At 35.7% G+C, this 19,306-nt stretch overlaps 1 protein-coding gene across 2 annotated transcripts in view; it reads left to right on the top strand.

The window, feature by feature from the left end:
- Positions 1-19,306, top strand: part of FAM171A1 (family with sequence similarity 171 member A1) — a 102,354-nt gene that overhangs the window by 66,145 nt on the left and 16,903 nt on the right. The window lies entirely within an intron of this gene.

Raw genomic sequence — 19,306 nt, 5'->3', positions numbered from 1 at the left:
ATCCTTATTTTTTTATTTAAAACCAAAAATTCAAATGGCATTTGACACATTTTATTTAATCTTTGTTACTTTTAGGTCATCAAGTACAAAAAAAAATCAATTTGGGATAATGATGTTATTATCCATTTTTGGCAATTCTATAGCCCAGGTCTGTCCATATCTTCCAGTGTTGCACTAATTCTTTGAGTTGTTCTATACTCTGGCTAATGTCAGTTTTAATGGTGTCCAGGATCCATATTCTTTGGCAGCCTGATTTTCTTTTACCACTAACTGTTTCCAACATAATTGCTTTCTTCGGTGAATTCTCCTGCATGACATGACCAAGATAAGTGAGACATAGTTTTGCGTCTCACTTCTTGTGGTCATGTCATGCAGGGCAATTCATTGGAGAAAGCACTTTCACCGTCCACTGACATATCTGGTATCATGCACTCCAGAACTTGATTGGTTTTTTTAGTTTATTTATGATTATTGAAAGTGTCAAAAAAAAAGAATATTTTTAAAAAAGAGAAACATGTTCTCACATTTTTGCAATGTTTTCATAGCAGTGTACATTTCTATTAGTGTCAATTTGCTACAAGTAAATCTATAACTTGTTTCCTAAATCCTTACTTATATATGTTTTTATTACAATTATAATACAATATTTAATTGTATTACTTTACATATATACATTTATCCTTATTTTCATTTTCCCTTGTTGTTTGTTTAATCAGTTTCACTAGACATCTTTACTTCCTTTTTATACAGCCATTTGTACCATATATTCCAAATTGTAAAAAATTCCCACTCTTCCTTGTTTTTTAGTAACATGGTTAGTCTAACCATTTCTGCACATTAGTGGATTTTATTAGTTATTGCCAGGTCCGTGGGTATCATTGTTGATTATCAGTTTTGGGGAAAGATTATCCTTGCCACTGTAATGATATGTGATATCAGATGCTGGTGGTTTTTGCTCAATGTCGGTTCTGTCATTCCGAGTGAAAAGGTCTCTGGGTTAAATTTAATCTTTAGTTTTGTCATCTCTTCTAACCATGCCTGTATCTTAGATCAGTACTTTCAGGCTTCAGGACATGTCCACCACAGGTGAAAATACGTTCCCTAGCTAAAAATACACTTCCAACATTTGGGTGACATATTAGGGAACATCCTAGCAAGTCTTGCTGGTGGGAGGTACCAGCAATAGAACATTTTATAAATATTTTCTTTATATGAGACTGATAACATTAATTTATAGTTAGTTTGCCAAATTCGTTCCCATTGTTCTAATTCAATATTGTGGCCACAATTTTTAGTCCATGTTATCATGCTCTCCTTAACCGTTTCCTCTTCCATTTTAAATTCCAATAAGCAATTGTACATATTGGTAATGATCTTTTTTTCACTTCCTTGTAAAATTTTGTCTAATTCCTGATCTGTATTATAAAATCCAAATTGTTCCTTGTCTTTTTTGTGTTTTGTTTGAATTTGAATGTATGGCCACCACCCAATTTCAATTCCCTGTGTTTTTAATTGTATGTTTTAAAGTCGCCTTCATCTGTTATTAATTCTTTATATTTTATTGTTTTGTTCAAATCCACATTGGGTTATACTAGTGCCTCCATTGGAGATAGACAGGTATTTTCACATAATGGTTTATTTTAATTCGTTCCCATATATATAACAAAGCATCCCTTATCCAGTGTCTTTGAAAGTAGCTGTGGGTTTTGTTTTTTCCATCCCAGAGAAACGTGTGCCAGCCAATCTGTAAATTGAAGCCTTCTAATGTCAATATTCTTTTGTCCTCCAGGTTAATCCAATCTTTGATTCAAGTACTCGCTGCGGCTTGATAGTATAACTCAAAGTCTGGGAATGCCAATCCTCCCTTACTTCTACTGTCTTGCTTTAATTTATATTTTACTCTGGCTTTTTTCTTTTGCCAAATAAATTTACTAATTCTTTTGTTCAGGTCTTCGAAGAATTTTTTCCCTGACTGGCAGGTTTGAAAGAGATACAACAATTTTGGTAGTGTATTTTTTTAATAGTGGCTATCCTTCCCATCCAAGAAAGTTGTAAATTTACCCATCTATCTAGATCTTTTTGTATCTGGTCTATCAACTTGTCATGGTTATCAGCCTTTATTGTGGAGCATTTCGCTGTAAGCTAAAATCCTAAATATTTTACATTTTTCATTGTCTGAATCCTTAATTCTTTTGTCAGTTCCTCATTTTGCGTTTTAGTACAATTTTTTGTTATTTTAGTCTTTTCTCTATTCATTTTGAGTCCTACTACTTTATCGAATGCCTCTATCTCTTGCATTAATTTTTTGCTTGATTCTTTTGGGTCTTCCATTATGAAGACCATGTCATCAGTGAACGCTTGCAGTTTGTATGTTTCCTGTTTAATAGTCAACCCTTGGATATTTCGGTTTTTCCTTATCTGGGTTAACAACACTTCCGTTGATAAGATATATAGTAATGGGGCAAATGGACATACTTTCTCACTCCTTTGCTTATTTTTATATTGTTTGTGGTTTCTCCATTAATTACTAATTTTGCATTTTGTATAGAATATATTGTTTTGATTAGTCCTATAAATTTTTCACCAAATTTCATCCTAGATAATTGCTCAATCAAAAATTGCCAATTTAAATTGTCGAATGCCTTTTGGGCATCCAAAAGTATTAACACCATCTGACTGTTAGATTTGGTTTCATAATACTCTAGAACATCCATTATTCTTTTTTTTTTTAAATATATCTATTTGGGAGAAAACCATTCTGGTCTGGATGAATAATATCATTCAATATTTTTTAATCTATCTGCAATTATTACCGCTAAAATTTTATAACTTACATTCAGGAGTGAGATAGGTCTATGATTTCTAATTTGGTGAGGATCTGTTTGTTCTTTGGGAATGAGGGATATCAGAGCTTCTGTCCATGTTTGAGGTATTTTGGCACAACTCAGGGCATCATATATTTCCACCAGCAGGTTGCCTAGTATGTCTTGGAATTCTTTATAGAATTCCGCAGGTATTCCGTCTGGTCCTGGGGTTTTATTGGTTTTCTGTCTTCCAATTGCCTCTTTTATCTCTTTTAAGGTTATTTTATCATTTAGTATCTCTTGAGCAGTTTCTGATATGATAGGTAATTCTTTGTGCTGAAAATATTGTGTGATGTTCTTCTCTAAAATTTCTTCTTTTTTGTATTAATTAGAAAAAAAAATTGAACTATTGTTTTCTTTTGCTTTGATTGTGAACACAATATTCCATTCTCATCCTGTAGAGCTATTATAGTTCTTTTCCCCTGCTCTTTTTTTAGTTTGTGAGAGAGCCATCTCCCAGGCTTGTTCGCGCAGAACTTGATTGTTAGTTACCTTTGCTGTCCAGGGAATATACAGAAACTTTCTCTAGCACCAAGCAAACTATTTTTAAAAAATCTCCTTAATCAGTTAAAATATTCATTTTTATGAAGATGGTGGTAATGATGATGATAATGATGACAATGATGATGATAATAATAACAGCAGCAGCAGCAGTCTTGAACAATATTGGCATTGACAAATTTGCCATCGTTCAATTGAAGAAGGTGGCTTTACTTGGAACAGCTTCTATTCAGGGGTGGGATTCTACCAATTCAGACTGGTTTGGGCAAACCGGATGTTATCTTTGCAATATATATTGTTATATTTGGGTAAATCTGGAGTGGTGGTCCTACTTACAAATACAAATACTCAGGACAGGAAAACATGGGGCATTAGTACAGAACTAACAATACTAGACGAACTGTTGACAGGGTCTAATGACAAACTGATTAAGGTGCTGCATAGATATCTATTAGAATATAAACTAGAGGAAGAGCATGTCAAAGAGACAATGGTGGTGTGCGCTATAATTTTTAATATAACATTGAATTGACAAAGTGGCAAAATCTTTGGAAAAATAACCGGAAATTAACAATGGCTAGGGCGTATAAGGAAAATCTATACAAGATGTTCTATGTGTGGCATCTTCCTCCAGCAAGGCTCGCCAAAATGAACAAAAATTTATCAACAAAATGCTGGAAGTGTAAGAACCTACCTGGAACATTCTACCAAATGTAGTGAACATGTAATCACGCAAGAAAATATTGGAGATTGATACAGACATGGGTGGAGCAAATGGTGGGGGAATGCATTTAATTTAAGCCAGAAATATTTCTCTTAGGATTAATGACAGAAGGTCACAGCAAAGTTATAACATATTTAATAATACATGTATTGACAGTGGCGAGAAAGGTTTATGCACAATTTTGGAAAAATAAGAGTATACCACCGAAAAGAAGGATAATAAGGAAAATAATGGCTTGTCCAGAATCTGATAGATTAAGTTTAATACTGAAACATAAGGGGGTGCTAGAATATTATGATACCTGGAATAGGTTTTACCTGTGATTGCAAGAAAGAGGGGAAGGTTGGAACAAAAATAACTAGGAGGATTAGAATTAAAATGTAAATATTGTACCAATAATAGGAATGTTAATGGTTTGTTATATTTTTGTATATAAGGCAAAGTAATGCCAAAACGGTTGCACTGTGCTTGATACTTATAGTTGTAAACAATAAAAAAAATATTTTTAAAAAATTGCATCTGGTTCACCAAACCGGTATTTGAACTGACCAGTTGGTCCCATCTACCCCACCTGCCCAGGAGTCACCATGGGGACCATTTTCAATGAAGGTAAGTGCAGGCTCAGGGAGCGGGAAAAATGGGCCTTCTGGAAATACCAGAAGACTGGAAACAGGCCTGTTTCCAGGTTCCGGAGGGCCTCCAGAGCCCAGGGGAGGCCGTTTTCACCCTCTTAGAGGCCCGAGGGAAGCCTCCCAACCCTTGGGAAGGCAAAAAATGGCCCTCCCAGAAGTCCAAAAATGGGCCTATTTCCAGCTTCCAGAGACCCTCCAGAGCCCAGAGAGGCTATTTTTGCCTTCCCACAGGCCCGAGGGAAGCCTCTGGACCCTTGGAAAGGTGAAAAACAGACCTCCCAGAACTTCCGGGAGGCCACGCCCACCATGGCCATGCCCACCCAGCAACTGGGCAGCAAAACGGTTGCTGGGATTTTTGAATCCCATCCCTGCTTCTATCCTGTGATGATATAACACCGTCAAACATCTAGATCTACCTGACCTAGGTCCTTGGTAAGAACTCAATAGGTAGACAAAAATGCCAAACCTAGTCTGAACATCTTGCTGATTGTGTGATGATGATGATTAATAATAATAACAATAACAATAATAATAAAGGTGAAGATGAATTACATATTTTTTATTAAAACATCTAACTGGTCTATACTCACTCTGCCAAGAAGTTTAACAATATAGTACAAGGAGGTGAAATTGAATAGTGGCTAACATCTGGTAGAACGGATAATGAAAGATTCAGCAAAAGAAGCAGCATCAGGCAACTACAGGCCAATTACTTGCTACCAACAACTTGCAAATTGTTATCTGGTGTGATAGCTGATGCAGTCCAACAGCAACCAGTTGAAATAATCTCTTTCCACCTGAGCAGAAAGGAAACTGTCCCAATAGCAGATGAAAAAAAGATCAACTCCTAATTGACAAAATAATTTTGGAAAACTACAAGAGAAGGAAGACCAACCTAATGTAGCATGGATTGACAACAAAAAGGCATTCCACTCTCTGGATAATCAAGTGCCTAAAAACAACAAGAGTCAGTAGAAACATCAGAAGCTTTGTGCAAAGATTGATGGCACGATGGAAGACACAGTTGCAGGGGGGACTTCCGGGTTGACATCATGGTGTGATTGGCGCAGGGGAGCAGGGCTTCGCATCCCCATGCCTAATCTTCTTTGTTGGAGGGCCCCCAGAGGGCTAAAGTCACCCTGCAAGTGTGACTGACAAGGGGGGGCACCTTGTTAGTTGCAAAGAGCAGCGGCTCTTCTGCTGGACTCAGGGTTTCTTCCCTCTTTATTGAAGATGGAGGTGAGACAACGAACATGGCTGCCACAAAGCAGGGGCAATTTAAGAATGTGCTGGAGTGGTGAGAGTGGACAGTGATTGGAACTGGGTGAGGTGATTTTGCTTTTGTCAAGAATTTTCACAAAAGAAATTTAATCCATGAAAGTGACTCTTTGAAATATTTTTTAAGTGGCAATCAAAGAGGGATAAAGGAAAATTATACCCTAAAGCTTTAGAACAAAGAAAAACTGGATGTATAATATTATTAATAGGACTTTGAATAGGCACTCCAAAGTGGTGGATATCTGACTGTTTATTGGATATTTTGTTTGAATTAAGGAGAAAAAAACTTAAATTGTTTTTTTAAGGTTGATTTTTTTTTAAAAGTAGACTTTTAATGAGGATTTTTAAGCTGGAGGCGCCATCTACTGGTGAATAGATTTGTATTAAGTCATACTTCTAAAAGAAAATGGTCTTGGACAATTTCTAAGAGAGGAAATAATATCTGGAGGTCTGCTCTGCTTCATTATTTACTGTTTCATATTTATCTATATGGTGACTTAAGGCCAGCCTTAAAAAACCTGGAGGATATATAATGAAATGTCTTTTGAATACTACTTGATAAACCAAAAAGTGGATTTAAAGAACTACTTGGAAAACTCCTTGGAGTGTATAAATGAAACTTATTGACTAATTGTGGGATACAAGGAACTCTCATTATGGTATCTCCTGATGAACAATATTAAAACTACATAATCTGCTGGCTCTGGCAAGTCAAAGAGAATAGACCCTGGAGCAGTGACAGATTATTGGCGTGCTATTTGGATTTTTTAAAATACGGCAAGATAGCTATCAGGAAGAACTGGAGACACAAAAAGTAATTATCAGACTATTGCAAAATATTTATGATATGATGATGGCGAATACTAAGGAAATAAAAGACTTGCTACACAATATAACTGGAAAGACTGAAAATGTGCAACAAGTACTAATGAAGCAAGATAATAAAATCCAGGAGACAAAGGAGATAACTGTAAACCCATAGATAATTGTAAACTCAGACAGAACAGATGACACAGCAAACAGAACAAGAAGAAAAGGAGGAGATTATACAGTTGGGTGAAATAAAGATGGGAGAATATATACAAGATAGAAAAATGGAATTGAATAAACTGAAATATATTTTTGGAAAAAAGGTAGAGGATTTAGCAGACCTATGGTTGAATTGGCAGCAAAAAATATTGGGGAGGGAAATAAAGCTCTAGTTGAGTATGAAAGATATAGATAAAGATCCAAGGGAGGAATATGGGAGGCAAGCTAAAAAGAGAAGGAATGTAACTTCTAAGAGGATGAGAGACAATGGATAGGAAGGATTTTTCTTTAAAAAAGAAAAAGAAAAATGAGACTGGCCTAAAACTAGAATAGATATAAGCTGTAGAAATAGGGGAAATATTGTTATACATATTTTACCTAACACAGTATTTAAAGTGTATATCAGAAGTTGAGATTAGAGCTGGGAAAAGGATATTATTAGGTATGCTCAAAAACAATACGAGAAGGAGATAGAAAATACTGAATAATGGAATAATGAAGAATTATGAGTTGATATAGCTATGTATAACAACATTAGATTAATGTAGCAACTTGTAAGATTGGCAACTTGTAAAATTAGAACAGATATAAAATTTAGAAATGGGGAAACATTGTTATACATACTTTTACTCAATACATATAAAGTGAATATCAAAGGTTATGATTAGAAAAAGGAAATTACTAGGTATGCAAAAAAGTAAAAGTTATTACTATTAGTATAATGTAGCAAATATCAATAATTGAAAAATGAAGGACTAAGTGCTGATACAGTTATACATTAGATCACATAAACCGGACTAATTTAGTATTTTTTCCCAATTTTATTATTATTTTTGTATCAAAAAGACACTTAGTACCACATTGTTCACAAAATGATAATGGTATGCTTTAAAAAAACTTTACAAAAAAAAGGAAGACACAATTGCAGGTCAATGGTGAGAGACTAGGAGACTCAAAAGAGTAATATTTTAAGGAGATTCACTAGCACCACTGCTTTTTGTCATTGCACTGTTTCCTCTATCAACACTATTTAATAACTCAGACCATGGCTATCAAGCATCAAAAACATCTGCCAGACTATCCCACCTCCTTTACATGGATGATATGAAGCTGTAGGAAAAAAACACCATCTGAAATAGAATCGCTGCTCAACACTGTTGGTATATATAGCCAAGATGTTGCAATGGAGTTTGGATTGGACAAACATGCCACACTCACTGTCAAACAAAGAAAAATAGTGAAAACTGAAGGGATCAAGTTGCTCTATGAAAATAACATTAAGAGTCTAAATGAAGATAATTACTACAAATATCTGGGTATCCTTCAAGCTGACAACATCAAGCACACTGAAAATGATTAGAGCTGAATACATCAAGAGTGAAAATCTTAAAGTCCAAACAATGGAAGAAATACCATCAAGGCAATATATATCAACAATTCCAGTCATTAGATACATAGCAGGAATATTGGACTGGACTGAAGCAGAACTAAAAGCAATGGATAGGAAGTCCAGAAAAATAATAACAATGAATCATGCCCTTCATCTCTGCAGCGACATTGACAGACTCTACCTACCAAGGCAAATAGGTGGGCATGGAATGTTGCAAGCACATCATATAGTTGAAGAAGAAAAATGGGATTTGGAAGAATATCGTGAAGGACAATGAAGAAGATGCACTGAAGCCAGGAAGGCTTGCTGACTACCAGAGACCAAACTGGCCTACAAGAAAGACCAAATGAAGAAGACAGAGCACAACTTGGCCAGTACATTAAAAAAAATAGCAGGAAAAGCAAATAATAACAAGAACTGGCAATAGTAAGAACAGGAAAGTTGAAGAAAGAGACTGACAGACTAATTCTGGCTGCACAAGACCAAGCCTTAAGGACAAATACATACAAAGTCAGAATTGAGAAGACAGCAACGGACAGTAAGTATACAAAGAAACTGAAGAAACAGTGGACGACCTGGTAAGTTGCTGCAAGAAGGTTGCAGAGACTGATTACAAGCAAGAAATATCATTTGCCTGCAAGCGAGAACTGATAGGACCATAAAATAGAGAAAGTCATAGAAAATGAAGCAGTTAAATTGCTCTGGGACTTTAGAATTCAAACAGACAGGCACCTGCCACATATGATCCCAGTCTTGGCAATAGTCAAAATACAAAAAAAAAAAAAGTCTGCATAGTGGATATGGCAATGCCTGAAAATAGCAGAAGAGAAGAGAAAGAACTGGAGAAGATAACAAAATACAAAGACCTACAAATAGAAATAGAATGACTGGCAAAGGCAAACAAGGGTAGTACTAATAGCAGTAGGTGCCTTGGGTGCAATCCCAAAACATTTGTCATTGACAAATTTACCATCAATCAATTGCAGAAGGCAGCTTTACTTGGAACAATTTCCATCTTGCAACGATATCTGTAACAGCGTCAAACATCCAAATTTGCCTATTCTAGGTTCTTGGCAAGGGCTCAGTAGGTAGACAAAAATGCCAAACCCATTCTGAACATCTGGCTGACTGTGTGATGGTGACGATAACAACAACAGCAACATCCCAGGATCTATTATTGAGATCCTAAACAATATAATAGTGTTTCAAAACTAAAAATGAACAATAATCACTTTCAAATTATGATGTCTTTAGAAAATACCAATTCAGTTTGCAAATAGAACTTTGCCTTAATCCATTCATATCGTATATAAATAAACTACTACATCTGATATATCCTTAAATTACTCATTTATTTCATTTCCATTTATGTTGGTGATCTATATAGTGTGTTTTGCTAGGAAACGACCTGATATCTTTATTACTGAAAGTATAGACTCTTTCTTCTATGGCCACAGCGGTGCAGTATTAAATCATTCCTGTTGTTTTACTGCATTGTTATCTATTTATATGCTATATTGTTTCCAGCAAAAACAATGCATTGCCAACAAAACTTAAATGTCTAGAGATGTGAGCATAGTAAAATAAAGGAGCAGCACCTTTTACATAATTTATAAAATTATCAGCCTAATATTTCCTTGGAGACATCTTTACTTTTATTCCTCAGACAAGATGCATTCAACAGTAATTGTTTCTACTTAGATGATAAACAAAGAAATGCATTAACAATACAGCATGTACACATATTGAACAAATCCTAATGCAATCATCTTTCAATTAGTTGGTGATATTGATAGATGATAAAGGAAGTTGCTTAAGGGCTTTTCCAAAATTTAGTGGAAGGTCAGAAGCTTAAATAACTTCTTAACATGTAACAAATGTTGACCTTTTTTTGCCTGAATTCTGTTTCCTCTTCCTGTCAAGAAAGGTTTTCTGTGTTTATTTTGGACCACATGCAAGCTATTGAAACAATGGATCATTCTAGATTTGCTTTTTGTTTTTCATCCTGAATAATTTGATGCCAACATAAAATAGAAAAGATGGGTGGTTAAGGTACTAGATTGGCATCAGGACTCAGGTTCTAATCCATCCACAGCTACAGAAGCTTACCGGGTGACTTTGGGTCAGCCATTCTTTCTCAGTCCAGGAAGAAGGAATACTAGCATGGAGCTCTTAAGGGAAAGGTAGGATTTAAATTGGATGAATGGATGTACAAGTATAGTATAGGTGATACCTGGCTCAATAGTAGTACTGTGAGAGGGATCTTAGAGTTCTAATATACAATTACATAAATGTGCTGCAGCTGCCAAAAAAGCCAATTCAATCCTAGGCTGCATTAACAATGACTCATGATCATGTGAACTGTTAATACCACCTTAAAATGCATTGGCAAGGCCGCACTGCATCCAGTTTCGGTCATCGTATTATAAAAAAGATTTTGAGACAAGAAAGTGTACAGAGAAGAGCAACAAAGGTGATTATAGGATTGGAGGCTAAAACATAAAGAATGGTTGCTGGACTTGGCTATATCTAGTTTAATGAAAAGAAGGATTAGGGGGAACATGATAGCAGTGTTCCAATATCTAAGGGCTGTTACAAAGGAGAGGAAGTCAAGCTTTTCTCCAAAGTACCTGAAGGCAAGACAAGAAGCAGAAGATGAAAACCAATCAAGGAGAGAAACAATCTAGAACTAAGGAGAAATTTCCTGACAGAACAATTAATCAGTGGAACAATGCTCTAACACTGGAAGTTTTTAAGAAGAGATTGGACAACTATTTGTCTGAAATGGTATAGGGATTCCTGCCTGAGCAGGGATTAGAATAGAAGACCTCCAATTTGGTTATTCTGTAAATTCAGATGAAAGGGTCTCCCAAAATGCAAAGAAAGGTACTTTGTAGTATCATTCCACCATTGTATCTCCTGTTTTTTATCAAATTTTTATTAATTTTAGCAAAATATAAGATACAAAGGAAAATAAGAAGTAATGGAAAACTAGGGGAAGGAAAAATGAAAATGTGGGATAGGAAAGGAAAAAGAAAAAAAGGTGTTGATTTCCAACTCTCTTTTGTGCGATAGTAGATAACATTACAATCTCAACTTAAGAAAACATATATACATATACATTTATATGTATACATACATACATACATACATACATACATGCAGGTCTTGGTGTATTCGGGTCTTATCCCGTATAAGCTTGAAAGTATCTTGGGGATTAGGTTGGTAATTGTGTTTCTTTGGAATCCATTGGAAATTAATGTATTAGTGAGGTTGTGCAATTCTGTTCTCAGGTGGTCTTTGTCAGCTAGGCGTTTGGTTCTGGAGATGAGGGTCTTGGCTACGAAGTTGATCTGTGCAGGGTGGTGATGGGATTGGGTTGGGTTTAAGTAGCGGTTGGTGTGTGTTTTCTTCCAATGGATGATGTGTCCTAGGGAGCCATTGGGTTTTTTTGTAAATTAGGACGTCCAGGAAGGGAGGTGGATGTTGGCTTCTGTTTCCATGATGAATTGTATTTTGGGGTGTAGGCTGTTGGGGTGTGTTGTTGTCCAGTTTTTCTTTCCCGTGTGGCCAAATTACAAAAGCGTCATCTACATATCTAATCCAGAGTTTGGGTTTGGGTTTGGATTTGTCTAGAGTGTTGGTTTCAAAGTGTTAATCACAGCCACCCACTCAGGATATCACATTATGGAACTCAGGAGGAAACACCACAAAACCTCAGGATGTTGCAACACAGCCAACAACCCAGGAGTTTACAGCACAAGACCCAGGATGTCACAACAATAGAACTCAGAAGGTCATCACACAGCCTATTACCCAGTTCTTTACAACACAGGAGGCTGATAGACACACAGCCAATACCTCAGCCACACGTTCTTACAAAAAAGCCAGCCAATCTGCAAACATCAACTCCATCAACCAATCAAGAAATAACAACATACCAACCAGCCTGCTTACAACAGAGCCAGCACACCACACCTCCCCACCAGTATTTATAGACAGAAGTCAGCTCCGATCACGCTTTGCTCACACAAGCAAGAAGCCGAAAGCATTAGCCTGAAAATGGCGAGTGGGACCTTGTTGAAACGTTGTCAAGATACTCTCAAACTTAGACAGAAAAAGACCCGAACACGCCAAGATCTACATACCTGTACCCGTGAAAATCTATGAATATCTGTGTGTGTGTGTGTGCGTGTGTGTTTCCTTAAGTTTTCACAAGTATTTATATGTATGGTATTCAGCTTTGTTCGGGTAGTTTCCCACGTCATTATAGTTGTGCTTTTAAAGTTGTAGTGACGTTTCGGCAGAATCTCATCTGCCATCATCAGGCTTGTGTACTGGGTTTGTCTGTGTGTCAGGCTTTCACAGCCGTTTCTGTTTTAAATTTGGTGCTAGCCTTGTGCTTTGTTAGAATGTTTTCTTCATCCTGATTGGTTGGGAGTCTTGGTCTGTTTATTGGTCTTGGAGTTTGCTGTGTTCTGCTTGATTGGTGTTTCTAATACCTTCTGTCTGTTTTGTAGCCGTTTTTTGTTTTTTGTTTTTTGTCTTGATTAGCTGGTGACATTGTGTTTTGTGTATTGGGGGCTTTTAGAACAGCTTGGCTTCGGGTGAATGGCCGGCTATCGTTTATTAGGAAGCTAGGTTTCATCTGGGTGGCTGGCTGGGGTTTGTTTGGGCTGGAGGTATTGGGGAGGGGTCTGTTTGTGCCCAGATGTTTGCTTGGCTTGTGGTGTGGAGACTTTTTTGTTTGTGAGTATGGGCTTCCAGATAATTGACAGCCTGGTGGAGTCATCTCTTTTATTCATGCTGTCAGGTCTTTTTTCAATCTCTATGACTTCTCTGATAATTCTATAGTCGGGTTTTCTATAGTGGCTAGGGTTTTGGTGCCATTGAAGTTGATGCTATGATCTTTGGCTTTCATGTGTTGGAATAGTGAGGAAGTGTGTTCCAGCTTTTTTACTGCATTTTTGTGTTCATCTGGGCGGGTATTTATTCTTCTATTGGTCTGTCCGATGTATGTGGCAGGGCATGATGCACAGGGGACTTCATATATGCCTTGGTTTTCCAGGTCAATTTTATCTTTGGGGTTTCTTAGGATGGCTGCTATTTTTCTGTTTGTTTTGAAGGCAGTCTTGATGTGATGCCTGTGTAGTATCTTACTGGTTTTGTCTGTTTTACCTCTTATGTAGGGCAGGACAGCTGTTCCATAGGTCTGTTCACCTTCTAGGTCTCTATTATGTCTCAGTGTGATTTTGCTTTTGTGAAAGCCATTGGCTGTCAGTACTTTGGTCAGGGTGCATAGTTCAGTCTTTATGTGTGTCTTGTCTGCCAGGCGTTTGGTTCTGGCAATTAGTGTTTTGGCCACGTAGTTTGTCTGTGCTGGGTAGTGGTGGGATTGGGTGTTGAGGTAGCGGTTAGTGTGTGTTTTCTTCTGATATATGCTGTGTCCTAGTGTGCCATCTGTTTTTTTGTAGATTAGTACATCTAGGAATGGTAGTTGTTTATTTCTGTTTCCATTTGATTTTGGGCTGTGTTCTGTTTAGGTGTGTTGGAAAATTGTTTAGGTTTTCTTTTCCATGGGGCCAAATAAAAAATGTGTCATCGATGTCTTAACCATAGTTTGGGTTTGTGGGTGGCATTAGCCAGGGCTCTGGATTCAAATTCTTCCATGAACAGGTTTGCAATAACGGGTGACAGTGGTGATCCCATGGGGGATCCTTCAATTTGCTTGTATCTTTGTCTTTTGTATATGCAATATGTGTTAGTTAAGCAGTATTCTGCTAGTTCCATGAAGTGTTTGGGTGGTTGGTATTTGTTTTTGATTATTTCTAGGGTTTCTTTTATCAGGACTTGAGTGAATAGTGAAACCATGTCGAAACTTACAAGCAGATCTTTTTGTTCCACGTGTGGATCTTTGATCATTTCTAAGACATGGTATGAGTTTTGTACATGTGAAGCTGCTGCTTCAGCATAGGGCTGTCGCTGCTTTGCTGGGTATTTGGCTAGGTTTTGTAATGGTGTTCCTCTGGAGCTGACCATTGGTCTCAGAGGTATGCCTTCTTTGTGTATTTTGGGGAGGCCGTATAGTTTGGGGCATCTGGAAGATTTTTCTCTTGGGATGATTGTCTGTTGGGTCTCTGCTCATGTTGCTGGTTATGATTTTCTTCTTGGTTATTTTTTCCAGATATGTAGTTGGGTCCGTGTTTATGGGTTTGTATGTGGAGTCTTGGAATAGGTCTGTCAGTTTTGTTTTGTAGTCTTTTCTGTCCATTACCACTGTGGTATTACTTTTACCTTTGCCAGCTAATCAAGACAAAAACAAACAAACCCGCTACAAAACAGACAGAAGGTATTAGAAACACCAATCAAGCAGAACACAGCCAACTTCAAGACCAATAAACACAGACCAAGACTCCCAACCAATCTGGATGAAGAAAAAACCATTCTAACAAAACACGAGGCTAGCACCAAATTTAAAACAGAAACAGCTGTGAAAGCCTGACACACAGACAAACCCAATACAAAAGCCTGATGATGGCAGATGAGATTCTGCCGAAATGTCACTACAACTTTAAAAGCACAACTATAATGACGTGGGAAAATACCCGAACAACATACATGCATACATACATACATACATACATACGAATTGGTTTAACAATCTCTGCTTTTCCTTACTGTGGGAAATAATATCTATTTCTGTTTACTCATTAATGTCTATAGACTATCATAATTCATATTAACAACATTCACTATACTGTTTCAAATTTGTTAACCCTAAAGGAAAAAAAAAATACTTTTTCTACATTTTAAAACATTCAACTATTCTTTAAAACATTTCTAAAACCAATAAGTTCCAAGACATCTGTTTTTAACTTCATTCTTTTTTAACTTCCTCTTAATATACATACATTAAAATTTCGCTTTCAATAATATTTCACCAACTTTAAAGATTACTCAAGGTTCAAAGGAGAAAAAAAACCCTTCATCCTCAAATCCATTTCATAAACCCAGAACGCAAAACACAAAACTACATTAAAATTTTCTCATTGCCTACTTTTTAAAAAAGGTTTAAGTATAGTCTTCCAAATGTGCCTACACTTTGCCTATTTGAACTTTTGAATCTTAGCCAGTTCTGGAACTATAAAGCATTGTTTCCTACAGTCAAGGAGACAGGAGATGACCCCAGATAATAAGGTAGTGTCTTGGTGAAGAAGTTCTTCCTCTTGCAGAACTTTATTTATGTGCAAAATTGTTCCCTTGAGGAGAGAATGACCCACCTTGTGTCAAGAGTAGAGATCCAAATCACAGATTATTTTTCCCAGTGAGAGATCTTGGCTTTGCATCACAAGGAAATATCTTTTCTTAAAAACTGGGCATCAGTTTCAGTTTTCCCAAGGACAGTAGATAACAATTTTTGCTTTCCTTGTCAACAAGAGAAGGAAATATGTATGTGTTGTTCTCTTGTGCTTTTCTGTTTCCAGTTTAAATGAGAAACAGTTTCTGATGTGCCATATTTAACCTGCTCCAGTTTATTATCATGCATCCTGAATAGACTTTTTTTGCAAATTAGCCATTGTAATCCATTTGGAGTAGACAATGTATTAATTCAGAATGACTGGCATTTGAGCTATAAATGAGCAGATGGGCACAATTTTAGTTTATCTTTGTTAATCTATTTTGTACAGATATTGGTATTTTACACCTTGCATTGGCTCAAGATGTTTGGAATTAAAAATCAAAAATAGTGAAATGGTATTTGTCACTCTAATGTGAGCAATTATTGGTTCAGTAATGAGGGCATATAAAATCTATCATCAAAAAGCATTTACCTCAAGTACCATTCTCAAATTTAGTGTTAAGCTATAAGCTTACAGACTATGAAAGGATGTGAGCTTGAGACCTCTTGGGCTTTTTTTTTGAAAAACAAGCTATACTATACATACACAGACACATTTTCTCACACATGCAAATATCTGTGTCACAGATACATAGTTGAGATCTTGAGGACCCACATGTATACCCAGTATGAATTGTCCCCACATTATATTTCCAATGAAACAGGAGGAGAAATTAAATTAAATCATTGATTGGGATTAATTATCTGATTCACATTAAATTGAATTTTGATGCACATGACATGAAGTCAAATTTAGTTTTGTATTGGCACTATCTGGCCTTTGAGTAATATGTCTTCACTACATAAAACAGAATTTTATTTTATTTCATGTAGATTTAAATATGATGTTAAAAATCTTTATTTCCTTTTAAATAACAAATAATCAGAGTTGGAAGGGACTTTGTAGGTCATCTAGTCCAACCCCCCCACCTAAGCGGAAAACTGTACACCATTTCTGACAAATGGCAGTCCAATCTCTTCTTGAAAATCTCAAGTGATGACGTTCCCACAACTTCTGAGAGCAAGCTGTTCCATTGGTTGATTGTTCTCACTGTCAGAAAGTTTTTCCTTATTTCCAGGTTAAATCTTTTCTTATTCAGTTTCCATCCATTATTCTTGTCTGGCTTATACTCATACATGCAAGCTTGTGGAATTAATAAACTATATAGGGATATAGATGAACGCTGGATAAGTAATAAAAGAAGACAACAAAAATATTCTGGATGCAAAAGTCACCAAAATACTGTTTTTAACTTATCTTTATATGCAAAACAGCTTAGTTTTATGCCAAGGAAAGTGTTATAGTTAACACAGTACCACTAAATTGCTTTTCACTTCCCATCATTGTTTTTCAGTCTACAGAGAGGAAGTTGATAGTTCAAAGTTCATAGCTTGTAATATTGAGACAGGGGGATATGTTTAATTTTAAGATTGCTGATATCTTGTTTTAGACAGCCTTTTTTACCTTGTTATTGTTCAATATTTTTCTCGGAAAGGAAATATATCCTGTCCTCCACAAAAAGCATTTTCGTTTCCTTGTTGCTATAAAAATAAGAGCCATCAAAAATAGTTTTTCTGAATCATCAGGATACATAGTATATTTGATGCAAATGTAATTGATGACATTGTAGTATAGAGAAGGAAATATCTATTTTACTATATTATGTTGAAATTCTACTGAAAAAACTATTAAAAGCAAAGTATAGATATATCAGACAGCTTTACTAGAGTACCGCTATAAAAATGAGCTGGATAAAATATTTACAGCTAGTTCTCAAATACTTTTAAACCATAGTGTGCTTGCTAAGCCATATTGAATATAGTCCAATCTTGTAATGAGGCAATGTGAAAATTTGTATTATGACTCAGCATTATTAAGTAGACTTAAGAAGCCGAGCAGCGAAGGGCAGAAAACACAAGTGTTAAGATTTCTTCTGCGCAATATAGATAGACGGAAAATAAATTTAACAAATAAATAAATACATTACAAACCTACAACCCTGGAATGGGAACTAAGTTACAGTTAGGAGGAACATTTTTTTTTTTTTTTTTTACTGAAATCTAGCCTAGAAGAATTGCAGGAGAAGGTAAGCAGTTTTTTACTGCCTCCAGTGGAGTTTGTGAACTCAGTTCAGTACTCCCATGTTTTTTTTTATCTGAATATTAGGACAGAACATTAGAATAATAGAGTTGGAGGAGACTTTGAGATGTTCAACCCTGTGCAGGAGACACTATACCATTTCAGACATTTTAAATCTGATTTAATTAGATTTTTTTTTTTAAAAGAACATTTTTCTTAAACCTAAAAAATACTTATTGCATCAATTTTGATGTGAATAACTCAGTAAAACTAATTTAAAAGACAAGATTACTTCATTAACTAAGAGGATGTTTTCATACAAGGTCAGTTTAAGGCACAATAGATGGGACAGCTCTTTCAACCTGGTTAGCCATAGCCAGTTTACTCTCTTTAAAGAAATAATGAGAGTTATACAAGAAGGTTTGGAGGCCACAGGTCGCCTGCCTTTGATACGAACTAAAAGAAGGTGTCATTCCCTTACCAGACTATTTTCTCCCATCTGATCAAACAGTATTGTCTTATTTTTCCAATTTTTTTTTATACATCTCTTCAAGAGAGCAATGTGATTCCATGTTACAACATATATACAAGGTCATAGTTGTATTTCCAGCTTTCTTATCTAATTTCGTATCAAATCATTATCTATTCCAGTTTTCTTTTAATAAATTTTCCCTTCATATTTTTTCATTCACTAATCCAGTAACAAAAACATTTTCATCCTAAAACATATTTTCCACTGTTTATCCCCTTTTATTTTCATTTCCATCTTGCCACCTATTTTGTTTTACATTTTTCTTTACTTTCTTACTTTTTACTTTTCTTTTTACTTTCTCCAAGCCGATGTGTAGCAAACAAAAAACAAAAATAAAATAGAACAAATATCAATATAGTCATTCTTAATTATTACCTTCTAACTCACAATAATAATTCCCTATTTACTATTTTATATACATATGTTTCTTTTTTCCCCGATTCAGGATCCACATGGTATTTCCCCCCATCTACAATGAATCTTACATTTATTCCAAAGATATTCATATAACCTTTTATATTTCCTCTTTGTTTCCACTTAGCCAAGTTTTACTAATGGAATTATATTTAATTTTCATTTGTCACCTTTTTAATCATAATATAATAATCTCATTTCAAATATTTTACAATATAATTAGTTATAATTTAGTATTGTCTTATTTTGATGATAGCTTTCCTTGGTTTCCAACAAAAAGGCTTTCAGACATTGTTTGTTTCTCAGACTTTTTCAGCCAAAAGACTGGTTATGATTTTGCCATGATGTGCTATAACTCTGGAGCTGTGGTTTCCCATTCCTTGGTTTGCATTTTCAGCCATGTTATTTAGCAGCTGTTTGTTTTTTTATAAATGCACCCATAACATTATGCTTGAATATTATT

The sequence above is a fragment of the Pseudonaja textilis genome, chromosome Z (genome assembly GCF_049901715.1).
Source record: "Pseudonaja textilis isolate UNSWEBS1 chromosome Z, rPseTex1.2, whole genome shotgun sequence".
Lineage (NCBI taxonomy): Eukaryota > Metazoa > Chordata > Lepidosauria > Squamata > Elapidae > Pseudonaja > Pseudonaja textilis.
This window is presented reverse-complemented; position numbering and strand designations above follow the sequence as displayed.